Here is a 14,380-nt window from a genome sequence, read left to right on the forward strand (position 1 = left end):
ACTAATGATATGTCGAAGAACTTACTTTCGTAAATGCAGTTTTCACTCCCTATAAACAACTGTACTCCCCCTTTCCTTCCGATCAAAACTATAATCTGACTGCTAAAAGTTGGAAAAACCTATTGATTATGTTCAGTTAATGTGTTTTCGCGGAAATATACAGTACTATGGATCTATGTGTTGGTCAAAGAAATGTCGAAAGATTAAGTATGACTCATGATGTTTATTGCTTGAGAGCGATTACCAGTTTTGCAAAATTGAAACCGGTTTCACCTAGTAATCGAATCGGATCCGATTAACCGAGTAATCGTCCCAGTCCTAATTGACATACCCTTGAGTTACACTAACCTCACAATGAAATCAATATTTCTTTCTTTATTTCTTCTTTTCTAACTTATGTCGATCATTAATGCCAGGTCTTAATTATTTGCAAATCTGATTTAAGGTATTAGATCACTAATAGAGAACCTCCTTTTTTAAGAGTATTCAATTCCTACCATAAACCTACTTTTGCTTGCTGCAATTCTCAGTGGGGGGGGGGGGGGGGGGGGGGGGGGGGGCGGGAAGGCGTAGATTCAAGCTCTACTGGGAACAATTTGTTTTCCCTATTTTCCTTTTTCTAGTAAGTTTTTATTTCTTTAAAAACTTATTATTTACTTCTTGTACAAAAATGGAAAAAGATGAATCTTATTAGCGATTTCTTGGTGTTCAAAGAGAATTTACTACTTAAACAGAAGGGGTAGAGTTACACATATTGCGTTTCACGAGGGGAAAGTTCTCTTTGTTGATTTCACTCTTAGATTATATACTCAGCGTCACTGAAAAGTTACCACCCTAATCACCCTTTTATTTTAAAAATAGCATTGAACTGTGTTTAAAGCACAACTCGACTGCAGTTTTGACGCAACTCAGACTCACTGGTGTATGGATTTGTCTAATTCGATGAACTCCATTTGAGGCACGGGCTGCACGTGCAAAATGACTTTTTTAAGCAATGTCGGCATGTACGAAAATTTTATCGCAAATCATTCATCGCACTTGATCGTTAGTCGATAGACTAAAAGGAATACGTTAAAAAAAAACAACAGAATGTCTTTGCTAAGAATGTCACGTTTAAGGCACGATCAACGTCATCCGGCCATTGGCATGGTTGACGCCGAACTTTCATGTCGTCAAATTGCACGTCGTATGTGCTGTTCTCACCTGACAGTCATGAAATTGGTTAGAAGACATGATCAGACAGGGCCTATGTGCAATAGACTGCGCACAGGCCATGAAAAAGTGACGTCAATATTGTATAAAAAATAAAGAGGTATATATTAAGTGGTAACTTTTCAACGACGCCGAGTATATATTGTTAATCCGTCTACTTGAGGCACCATAGAAAAAAAATGATATTGACATTTTTATTTTGTGTTTTATAATTCCTTACCAATAGTTTGATGTTTCTTTTAATAAAATTAATGGTAAAATGAGTTCTCTGCAAACGTTTTGGATAGTGGCTGTCACTTTAAAATTTGTCTCTACTTGAGTTTGGGAAGATACCATAAGATATACACATTTATAAAAACCGGAACGGTAAAACTTGTTTAAAAATTGCAAAATAGTTCAAAACACGGTTACCTTTCAGAATATACCAAGCAAAAGTCATTTTGTTAACATTACTATTAGTGATCTAATACCTTCAGTCAGACTGAAATATTTGCTTTAATCTTGTTAGATATGCGCTACACGTATATGTACTGAAACTAAATTATTTTAGGTAATTCCCATATCTTCCAATTATATTTCCTTTGTCAGTAACGTCAAAGCAGATGAAACTTGACACAGCAGTAATTTTCTGAACGCAAAATTTATGAATAAATATCTGTTTAAATATTTCAGTACTACATTTATCGTACATTGTCCTATTTTGTTAGATTTGAAACGGTAATTTGACTTTATTCGCTGTGGGATTAAATAATGGTATCCTATCCACAAATTGAGTCTGCTGAACAAGAATTAGTAAATAAAATGCCCAAATGACTGCACAATGATTAGAAGAAAACAAGGAAGAATATCCAACAGGGAAAGCCACGTTCAAAACACACAGCCTCCCCAAAGACACACACGAACAACCCTCGCACACAACACAGAAAATGAAACACCAAAGGACAAAACAAACAAATATAGGGACACAGTGGGGCACCGCCTTGGAACGGTCAGTGGCAAAACCACCACTAACACTTACACTATAAAGACTAGATTTCTGTTGAAATATCATTGAAAACTATAATAAAATAATGTGTATAAAGTAAAAAAAAAATGAAATTTCTATAACATATATTTTCTTTTTTTTCAGCAGACAATACACTTTCGATCGATACTAAACTTATATGAGCTTTTCAGGCTCGACACATTATCTCGTGCGCACATCATTTTTTCTCCAGGACATGAATCGTATCCCAAGCGCACGACTTCAACAGTAAAAAAAAATGAAAAGATCACTGACTGAACATTCTTCTGTTGTTTTTTTGAAAACAATTATTCGTTTAGATTAAGTATTAATATTCTATATGACACGCTGTGCCTTGGAATCTCGTTTAAAACGTTCAAAACGTGCCAAATCTATTGAGATAATTGGGACCACTGGCTGCTCAAGTGCTTCTATTGTGTTGTCAATTATTACTTTATCATACTAAATTTTACTGCTCTTTGTATAGATTCGCATTGCTGAAGAATATTACAAGAAAAACTGAAACATAAGCAATTGCAATCCATAAACTTTAAACATGCGCGCTACGAATAATTATGTTATTTATAAAGCTTATAACCTTAAATGATAATATTTTTAACTTGTTACTACTAACTTATATCACTGTTCGGTCACATTGTCCAATGAGAGAGCTTTATATTTGGCGAAATCGTATAACTGTCTACTGAGCTCAAGTAATTGACCTTTATAAACGGTTGAGCTAACGAAGTCCATGCACGGTACTTCAACGAATCATGGACTTTACTCACCGGGAAAGTAGGTTTTGTTCCGCTTCTAAACATATTCTCACATTTATAGGGCATTGATAGACAATATTCCCAACTCAACTCATTTAGTATAGATGATTTTACACAAGTTATTGGTAACTATGCTAACCGGCGGATGTTTTGGTTTTGACGCGCATGCGCACTTTACGTGTGGCAAAAGAACTCTCAACCATAAGAAAACCTACATAAAATTATCATCATATTACGAATTGTTTTGTCATTATAAGGATAATTTCATTCAAGTCATTTATCATACAGTATACTTTGATTAAAGAAATCTGTGTTAATTAAACATATCTTACCTGAAAAGTGTGCTTTATTCTTATTTTCGACAGAAAAGAACAAACATTTCCACTTTTTCCACACATCATACAAATATAAAACTTGTTCCTTACGTTTAAAAATTCATATTTTTTCATAATATCTATTTTTATCACAATATTAAATAGTTGTTATATACATTTTTTCCGCCATGAATGACATGTCGCGGCTCCATGTCACTGAGGTTGCTATTTTAAGTGATATACCGGAAATCATTGTGTAATATTATGCAAATGACATGATAAAACATTGGTTACCTGGGTAATCAAGACCGTAACTTAATTTCGAGAGTGTCCCCTAATTAGGGCGGATTATAAAAGTTACTGAAGCAAATAACTTTGATGTGATATACATTAATGCTTTCGGTCATCAATGCCATTAAAAGAACGCACACGGATAAATATATCACGTGGCGGAGCTGTTTTGTGGATAAAAAAATTTAAACATTTCATGTGATATCTAGTATCATAAAATCTATAAGAATATATGTTATGCTATATATTTGGAACTTTAATGGACATTTTCTTTTAAAAAGATGACAGTGTAGTTACAAAAAATCTAAATTCGTAAGATATGAATCATATCAAGGACTATAATTAAATACACTGAAGGAAAATGCCTGATATAAATACCTATTTTTTATGTTTTCATGCTGAATCATAATCATTTCATATCGAAAATGTATCGCGCAAAGAAGACATTATCCGTGATTTAGAATAATTATGATAAACTTGAATTCCGCAAAGAATAAAACAGATAAAGAATGTAAATGTAGAACACCTCTCCCCGCTATCCGCCACCTTTCTATCAAATCTTACCGCTGCGCATTGACCATTCGGCCAGTTTGATAATGTCAAATACAAAATTTGCAAATTCGAAGAAACAACAGAAATAAAAAATAACTTTTTTAAGATGATTATTGTTATTTTTGACAAAGAACTATAAAATTTATAGCTCTTTGTTTTTGAATACTGAATGAATTTATCCCTATTGGAGTATAATTGGACATAAAACCATAGGCTGAACTTTGTTAATTGAACATTTTATTTTCAAGTTCGACTTTTAACTACATGTATGGTAACTGCGACACGTTGTAAGTTATGTGGAAATAGGAAATAAAACAAAATCTTTGTTATTACTTTATTAATTCATGGAACCTTAATTTGTTGAGATCATACGTGCCGAATAAATAGTCCATTAATCCAAAATCATCAATGATAATGCGCATTAGTTAAATCTATTGGTTTGCAAATATCTACATATATTTTCCTTTGCCTTACGGTGGATATTTACTATAAAAGAAGCTCATTATTGATCGAATAGATTAAAATACAATGTAACTCTTACGTTATTTATATTGTGCAGTCATGTCTTTTTGGCCTACGTAGAGTGCGCATGCGCGAAAATTGTTTACCGTTGCCAAGGAAGTAGCTTCCTGTAAAAAGGTATATGAGGGCATTTATTCATAAACAATACTCCCAACACAGCTCATTGAGTATAGGGCATTATTCATAGACAAAACTCCCAACTTAACTCATTGAGTATACTCAAATAAACTGCCTGCTAGTCACGTGTTTATCGATGTATTCATAATGGTGAATGACAGTCAAGTCAATTCAAGAAAGTGAGTGAATGTTGAGGGAAGCCCTAGGTACACTTGAGTGTTTTTCAAGGTATCATTCTGTAAATATTATATGTTTACAATACCAAATTCTTTTGAAGGGAAGATAACAGTGTCGTATATGAATTTAAAGCGAAAGTACTGTAAAACATATTTGTGTAAAGTTCTTTGGAAAAATATATTATTTTTTTTAATACATTTATTGAGGACGACGAAAACGCAAAAAAAAAAAAAACAACAACAAGAAATTAATAGACAATCAATTGATGCAAACGATTAAGAATAGATATAGGAAATTAAATATACATCTTTGAAATCTACCTTTACGGGGTTCATCCCGGAAACACACGTCGTAGTAACAAATATTTACATTTGACAAGTCTAGATACTAAAAATATAAATATTCTCTCAAATTTAATGCCATAAGGAAAGCGTATATTTATGAAATCTCAATTTTAGGTGACCTCGGAATAATTTATTTCATAAATGATATAATTGAAAATAATTGAAATTTTCATGGGATGGCTTTTGGGAAAGATGCAAGGTATCATGCTATATTTTTGATTAAAGCAAGAGGGCTTACATAACAAAATGAACTAATGTGGCATATACAAGAACGGCAAAAAAGAGTAGTCAAGTTCAAACGCTTTGTTTTGTTTCGTCAATATACCTCTGTATTCATAATATTTTCACTCCTTTTTCAGTTTAATAACAGGGGAATCATAAAAAGAATATTTCAGCATACTTACCAAGGTAAATGCTGGAAAGAAGCCATTTTTTATATTATTATTATTATTTTATTTTTGTTAGACTTCCACGGTAATTTTATATATGTTTTAATTTTGACATTCCATTTGTTTATTGAAATACAGAATATCTAACCCATACACGTGATCTAAGCCCTATCATTGTCATTAGATAAGATTTATTTTCAACTTTCAAAAGACTTTAACATTTCATTATTTAAGTTCTTTTGAAGCACTGCCAAATCATTTGCAAAGAAAACAAAGCAAGTTCTTCGGCTTTTACTACGTCCTTTTGATTTAGATTGAACAGACTGAGATTTTCATTTATACGTACATAGACACTGCTTAATCATATATTTGAATACGCATTTAAAGTATTGAAATTTGCAAATGAGTTTCGGTTTGACACAGTTACATGTACGCATAACGAAATACTAGACTGTTAACCGTTCATCCTTTTGATAGCTTTCTTGTTTCGTTAAATTTCTGCCTCGTTCTGCCGACCCCGACGTAACGTCATAATAAGAGATGTAACATTTATATCTATATAGCCAATATGTTTCATGTAACCCTCAAAGCAATTTATGTTGTAGCTTTTGTTTTACCTTTCAAAAAGAATGTGGAGATATTTAAAACATACGTGACTGATCTGTTGTTTAATTAAAACAACACAACTGTCATACAATAGAAAGACTTTGGTTTGTCCGATAAATATCATCATGTCCAACAATATCCCAATCAACGTTATCTTTTACTCGTACAAAACTTCCATCTGGTGGTCATTCAGTGAAATATAATTTGATCTTATTTTATGAAAGCAAATGCCTGCCATACCGGTAAAATGTTAACATACTTAAGCCAGAAACCTAAGATCACAAGACACGCTAACACTGGTAGACTTACAAAGTCTGCTGAGATCAAATACTATGTAATAATATTAATTTCTTTCTTCATACTGTGAGATATGTTTTAGAAAACCATTTTCTCGCTAGGCTCATCATAACGTTAGAGATAGGAGAAAGAGATATTGTAAATCTTTTCAGAAAGTGCTATTAGAGTCTGAGAGGATTGATTTTATGGCCAAGTGTTTTACATTTGATGACTCTAACGACTGATGCCAGTCTATGTCACTATTTATATTATAAACTAAAATCATGATGTATGGCAATCGCAGATTTTCGTTCACTGCTTTGGAACCCCTTCCCGGCAAGATCAGGGAAGCTCACTCGCTAACTGCTTTCAAAATCTGCTGAACCCACCTTTTTGCACAATATTTCGTTAACTCAGAAAACAGCGTAAAACAGTATTTTATCGTAGGGTCACTCAAATACTTTTAAATATGTATGTATGTTTGACTTGTTTTATCTATATGTTTTACATTAATGTTTTTTTTGTTAATGTGGAATGCATTTTTTTTTTGGTGTTTAATGCGTATTTGTTTGTATTTATTCTGTACTTTATTCACTTTCGAACGTGTACATGTGCATGAAAAGACTGCTATATAATGGTGGTACAGTATAATAATTATAAAATAATAATGATAAGGCATTTTCACAATATAGTATATAAAATGTAAGCGTTTTTATAGTATTATAAGCTTTAAACTGTAGCACATGAAAGCATGGTTATGACACATTACACATAATCAGTATATTTCGAAACTGGTCTCTCGAAAATGATAAAAATGGTGATGAAGTTTCCAGTATTTCGGATAAAATGTGCTTAATTCTTACTTTTAAACTTTTAATATCTACACATTTCCGGCAGAAAAGTAATTTCCTACCTGTATCAATTTTGGATTAACCCATAATTACAGATTTACACATAGATGATAGTGGATATGTAATTGTGCACCAGTGGAATTAAAACATGCAACGACCCTCGGTCAGTCTGCCCTTAAAATATATTCAATGAACTCTATGATGCTATAGAATCAAAGATAAATTATAAAAACAATATTTTTTACATAAACTACATTATAAAGTAAATAAGTATGTTCATTTATCGAAAAGTAAACACAGGCTCCTGAAACATGTAGGTACGAACGGCATAAGAAAAAAGACAAGTTTTTATTGTAATTAAATTTACTTTGATCACAGGTGAAGATAAATAAAAAACTACGCGACTAAGTATAATGCTGAAACATGTAGGTACGAACGGTATAAGAAAAAAGACAAGTTTTTATTGTAATTAAATTTACTCTGATCACAGGTGTAGATAAATAAAAAGACTACGTGAAGAGCATTAATTAATTTTAAATTTAAACGTTAAATGTGTTTGTCATTGAAAACACTTAAGATATAAGATTTCTTGTAGAATAAAAGACGACAATGACGTTTTATGAAATTTAGATAATAAAACCGATTTAAAAATTTGTTCGGTTTAAAGTAAACATTATATTTATATTTAGGATAATAATCACCCCAAGTTTTGAATACATACAAAGAGGACAAAAGACTATACAAAAACATCCAGGCCAAGTATCGCAATGCAATGGGAAAAGGCTTATGCATACAATAATAAGGATCTTTTGAGTGATGTGTCACATTCAATTAAATCTATTTAAATTTCAAATGGAACAATGAACACATGCACATTGAATGATAGTAGTGTCAATTTGACTGAATCTATTCATGTGAGCAAAGGACGATAATAAAGTGTTGAATTAAAAACTTGTTGAATTACCATCATGACAACATAAAACAATACAGTTATTCTGTTGCGCGTCTCTATAAAAAATGTTACTGAATGAACTTTATGAGCAAACTTACTCAGAGTCAAGCACCAAAGTAAAACACTGCAATGCATGCACCAATTAAACCAACGTGGACAACATAGAAAACTTAGCTGAGAATATAAGAAATAATAAAATATAAAAGACAATCGTTTTATTTATGATATATAACTCAAGACAAAATATTTTCTATATGAACATAAAGTGCCAGGTTGTATTAAAAGCGTCGTATTTGAGATTACGTTTTAAAGGAACTTACCCACATATTAAAGCTAAAAGTAAAGGGAGTACTCCAAAAATGACTAGTGGTACAAATTAACTGACTTAAGGTTTTTGCAAGATATTGTTATAAGTAATCAAAAATGTTGTGCAGAGGGTAGTAAACTGTTGCAACGCTTTTGAAATAAAGCAGAAAATTTACATTTTTGATTCATTTCTACCAATATTTGACTTGATGTTTTACCTCACTCTCTCAGTTTTAGTGTCATATACATTCTATGCAAAACTTGATTTAAATTAACATGCTGAAAAAAAATACTCAAACTATGGGCGAATTTCTTATTGTTGCTTTTGAAAGATTTATTACGAATAACGCCATTTTATGTTAATAACGCTGATCACTTGGGAACACCTAAAATATTAGTGCCCTGATCTTGTTTATACGAAAATGTACTTTCTTTTCTCTACAAATACATGGGGAACGTAAATTTTGTTTAGGAATAAACATATAATAACCATGTATTTATATTTCGGCTTTCAAACATTCATATCACTTGAGTAATTCAAACTTCATTTTAGAACTTATTATAGTAAATAATTATTCCACATATTATTGAAAGTAGCGTAAGCTGTAAAAAAGTTGTAACACCTGTAAATGTCAAGTAACTGCAAGTTTTGCAAACATAGCGTGATTGTTGATATATCGTAATGGCATTTAAACCAAGTGCCTTCAAGGTCTCCTGAAATATGATACATGTAATGTACATGTAATGACATCAAATGTAAATATGGTGTAACAATAGTAAAATGATTGTGAATTGTGATAAATTAAAAATTGTATATTTTAGAACAGAACAAAGTCCAATGTGAATAATTATAGAGGAGTTACATTAGTCAGTTGTCTGTCCAAAGTATTTACATCTGTTATAAATAAATGAATTTGTACTTTTTGTGAAGATAATAATGTAATTTCAGATGCCCAGTTTGGATTTAGAAAAGGGAAATCTACTGTTGATGCATTGTATATTTTATCTTCCATTGTGCAAAAGTATTTAAATGAAAACAAACGTCTGTATTGTTGCTTTATTGATCTAAAAAAGGCATTTGATTCGGTGAATAGAGATGCACTATGGTTAAAGATGTATAAAAGTGGTATACAAGGAAAAGTTCTCCGTATAATCAGGGACATGTATCAAAAAGTTAAGTCATGTGTACGATCATGCAATAGCTACTCTGAATATTTCCATTATGCTGTCGGTTTACGTCAGGGGGAGGTAATGTCACCGATCCTTTTTTCCCTTTTCGTAGAGGACTTAGAATTATATTTACAGCATACCTTAGAGTCAGGATTATTAATAGACGATATAGTTCTTATTCTGTTAAGTTTTGCAGATGATATGGTATTATTAGGAAATTCTCCCAAAGAGTTGCAGAAAAATTTAGATTCATTGTGCTGTTATTGTAACACGTGGGGCTTAGAAGTAAAAACCAAAGGTCATTGTATTTAGAAAAAGAGGTCCGGTATTACGTAATGAATCTTTTACATACAATGGAGAATCATTAGAAGTTGTTCGTGATTTTAATTACTTAGGAACAGTTTTCAATTACACTGGTAGCTTTGCTCTAAACCAAGAACAGCTTGTTGGGAAAGCTTTAAAAGCATTGAATGTTCTGTTAAGTAAATGTCGTAAATATAAATTGAAACCTAATGTACTTTGCCAACTGTTTGATTCCTTTGTTGGATCGATATTAGGATACTCCTCTGAAGTTTGGGGCTTTAGTAAATCTAAAGAAATAGATAGGATACATTTAAAATTTTGTAAAAGTATTTTAAAGGTTAAATCAAGTACATGCACGTTATATGAGAATTATCAATTACTGGTACAAGTTGTTGAATACAGATAATTTGATTTTGCATAAAGTGTACCAAATATCATATGTTCTGTTCTGTTCTGTTTAATTGATAATATACTACTTGTTGAGTAATGTCCTGACTAATTACATTATAATTCTTACATCAAGACAATTCTCACAATTTTACAAAACTCTCACCTTAATCTAACGAAAAATGAAATAATTATTTAAATCTTTATAACAGAAACGACAAGCATTTTTCTCAATTATTAATTAATTATGATCTTTTTATCAAAGTAACAAAATTTAAAAAGAAAAAATGAATATTGCTGGATTTTATTAGAAATTAAAGAAGCGCTCAGTTGCATTTTAAATAAATAAATGAGAAAAAATGGACCTTCATAATAAAATCTAGCAACAAACAGATATCATTGTTCAAAATACACATGATTTATTTATTTATACATGAATTATTAATTTTTTTTTTAAAAGGTGCCTGAATGCATTTTGTTTTATTTTTTTTCTTAAAGTAAGCAATAATGAGATATAATTGTTTTAAAGCTTGATTAATTGGATTTTATCACTTTGTTTAGTCCCAATTTAATCAGGCTTTCTAAACTCGTTATAAAAGTGAGAACTGGTTGGCTGTAAAGGTGAAAAGTATCACAGGCAATCTATGTACTGCAGGTAGTTATACAGTAGCTTAATATGAATAACAGAAGCAAGTCTATCAATCGTCTAGTCTTGTATTGACTCTTACTGCCAATACACAGACCACAGGCCACATACCTTGCATACCAGAATCAGTGTCTTCAAGGTTATGTGCAAAATTTGATTAGACAATATCCTATTTCACAAACTGCAGAGATTACATTAAAAAATGAATGGATAGTCGTGTGTGTTGAGATTTGAGGAGACATTAGTAGAATATTACCAATACTGTCAGTTGACCAGCTCATTATTTTAGAAATCAGTCAGTTATTATCCGATGTAGTTATTTATTGCGCATGTAATGCATTTTGACAAATCCTTTTATCCCATATCATGCTAGACACGGCTGATTTTGCCCTTGTGCCCTGCGTAGATCCTGATCAAGCTGCATATTCATGCAGTCTGATCAAGATCTGCAATGTTTGCCATTCAGTCAGTATCGTTTTTAGTAAGCACCCCTTTAAATTGTCAATGGCTCTGTCCAAAATGAAAGATGGACAGGTTCATTATAGAAATTTACCAGGGTAAGAGTTAAATAAGTAGGAAATGAGACTAGACGAAAGAGGAACACAGGCACACATACCGCGGGCGGCTTTAATTGCTGCAAGCCAGTGAGGCAGGCTCGGCAAACGTAGGGCGACTAAGGAAATGTTAACGAACTTAATTCCATAAATGCAGTGTTTTGTTAACTGTGTCTGCTGTAAGTTTTAGCTTTGGTTAATTTAAAATAAACTAGATGAAAGTTACATTTATCGGGTTTGAAACTTATGTAATAGGGTAAATTTATATATGCCATCGCAACACAGTACTTTCTATATTGAATATTAACCAAAACAGACTGATAGAAGTGTAAAGAAAGTTACCTTAGTTAGTCTATTCCCCGTTGATTGAATTTCAAAACATTCCAATCTATTGTCGAATTATTGCACTTTGTATTATGATACTGCTTAATTTGAACACATGTTTTTAAATCATAGAAGTTTTAGAGTACGAATTTCAAATGCTTTTACAAAAATATGCAAATATATATGAATCTATTGCTTGTTTCAGTAAAATAATTATAGGAGTGCTAAAACATTTTTTAACTTCATAAGTACTTCCATGTTTGAATTAAAGATACAATGTTATCAGATAGTTGCCGTGCGCATACTCTATTTAAACATACTTTATAGCGTATCGGTTTACTGTAAAAAACACAGGGGCTTGAGTCAAATGTCTGTCTAAATTAGAGATAGTATTACGTTGAAAACCATAGAAAATGACAGATAAACATTCAATATGATTTATGCCTATACCAAACATGTTTTATTTTATATATCATAATATACACGTGTCAAAATTGAGTTTTAGTTTCATTTGGATAGAATATACTTTTTCAAATTAAGTTGTCGCTTTTGAATGATTTCTTTTGAATGACGCCATTTGTTTTAATTGCACCCTATAACGTGTGGGACATTCTTAATATTTTTGCGCCAGTCACGTTTAATATATTTCCATGCAATTATAATTCGACTGTCACAGATCTGTTTCAAGCAAGCAGATACAAAAAAAAATACATTTTCAGTATGTGTCTTATATGATGTTTAAATAAAAATGTATAATTTACGTATTTTCAAGGTATTACAAGCCATGAAGATGCTGTCTGTGCACATCACATTATTGCATGTTTTTCTAAAACAGTGCGTAAACGTTGAACTTTTCAAAACTAAAAAGTGCTTGAAAAACCATCAGACACCTGTGAGATAGATTTTTCAAAAGTCCACGAAACACTGGTTTCGTTGAATAGCCTGCTTGATTACCATATTTGGAAATAGTGTGTATTGCTGTGTGTGTCATAAAATGGAAAGATGATATTGTCGTTTAAGGTCTGTCGAGTTTGTTTAAAGTTAAGAAGTAGGACCGTTAAGAAACAAAAATCAAACAACACCAAATCATAGAAAGAAAGAGTTGTTTAACAATTTTTTCTCGACGATTACTTAAAATAATCGGAAAAAGTTGTCTCCCTTTGAAAATGAATGCCATTTGTACTTAAAATATTCGGAAAAAGTTGTCTCCCTTCGAAAATGAATACCATTTGTAAAGAAATAAAGATAAACAATTGCTGAAAACTGTGTTCCACCTTGTTATGCGAAATTTCACCGCTCGCACCTATTGCAAAAGCATCAAAACGAACATGTGTAACTGTTCTTTGAAAATGGTGAGTTTTTAAAGGCGTTTAACTGTCCGGAAGTGGAGCCCCTTTTAGGCAGTCCTTTTCCGGAATTTAATGTTCATATTAGTATACTGACACTTGTTTCGTAAAGTAATATACATGTTTTACATGCTGTTCAATTTTCCTGTCAAACAATTCTTTCTTTCTATGATCTGGTGTTGTTTGACTTTTATTTCTCAAGGCCTACTTCTTAACCTTAAGGTACTTCCACAAATTGAAATTAGAAATTCATGTGAAAAATCAGAATCCTCGAAACAGCTTTCGAAATGCAAGGACACAAAAAATATATGATAAAAGTTGAAACGATATATCTGTAGGTAAACTTGCGAGCATGAAAGCTACGCTGAACCCTATCTCCACAGTGCTTTGGATGAAAATGAGTGAACATTTTTGGTGCAAAATTTCGGTATCGTATGCAACCTAAATTGCTATAAAATATTTATTTTCAAATCAAAGAAATGCCAAAATAGTGCACACGAGCGTTACTTTTTCAAGAAAATGTCGTTAAATCATTCTAATGCGCAAAACACGTGCACAGTTTTTCTAAAATATTTCGCCGCCATGTTTATTTCAAGGAATTAAATATATGATTGTTCTTTTACCTGAGATTTCCATACTGAAATATATATGCCTCCTTATTCATGGTTAGAGATATCCATTTAGTACAGTTACGCACTGCCCGATCTCCTTAATCTGTTACCGATCCTTTACATTTAAAGAATAAACGCAATGTGTAATGATAGTTTTTCGCTTTACACACCACCTTTGGACAAGAAAGGCGTTTCACTTAAAATGTGTAAGCATCCGCTGGCAAAATATTATTGAAAGATCGGAACTTTTTCTAAAATAAAGTTCAATTTCAATCATTTTCAAAACTGGAAATATTGCACATTGTGTTGAATACATAAATAAAACAAAAATCCCCAAAATAAACCATTTTA

The 14,380-nt window shown here is 31.7% G+C and overlaps 1 protein-coding gene across 1 annotated transcript in view; it reads right to left on the minus strand.

Moving 5' to 3' along the window:
* The window catches only part of LOC123539385 (uncharacterized), an 88,979-nt gene extending 76,622 nt beyond the window's left edge, over positions 1-12,357 (minus strand). Inside the window, exon 1 of the mRNA XM_053529492.1 lies at positions 12,091-12,357. The gene's annotated coding sequence lies outside the window, so the exon portion shown is untranslated. The remainder of the gene's footprint in view (positions 1-12,090) is intronic.
* Between the last annotated feature and the right edge of the window lie 2,023 nt (positions 12,358-14,380).

The sequence above is a fragment of the Mercenaria mercenaria genome, chromosome 18, assembly GCF_021730395.1.
Source record: "Mercenaria mercenaria strain notata chromosome 18, MADL_Memer_1, whole genome shotgun sequence".
In the NCBI taxonomy this organism is placed as follows: Eukaryota; Metazoa; Mollusca; class Bivalvia; order Venerida; family Veneridae; genus Mercenaria; species Mercenaria mercenaria.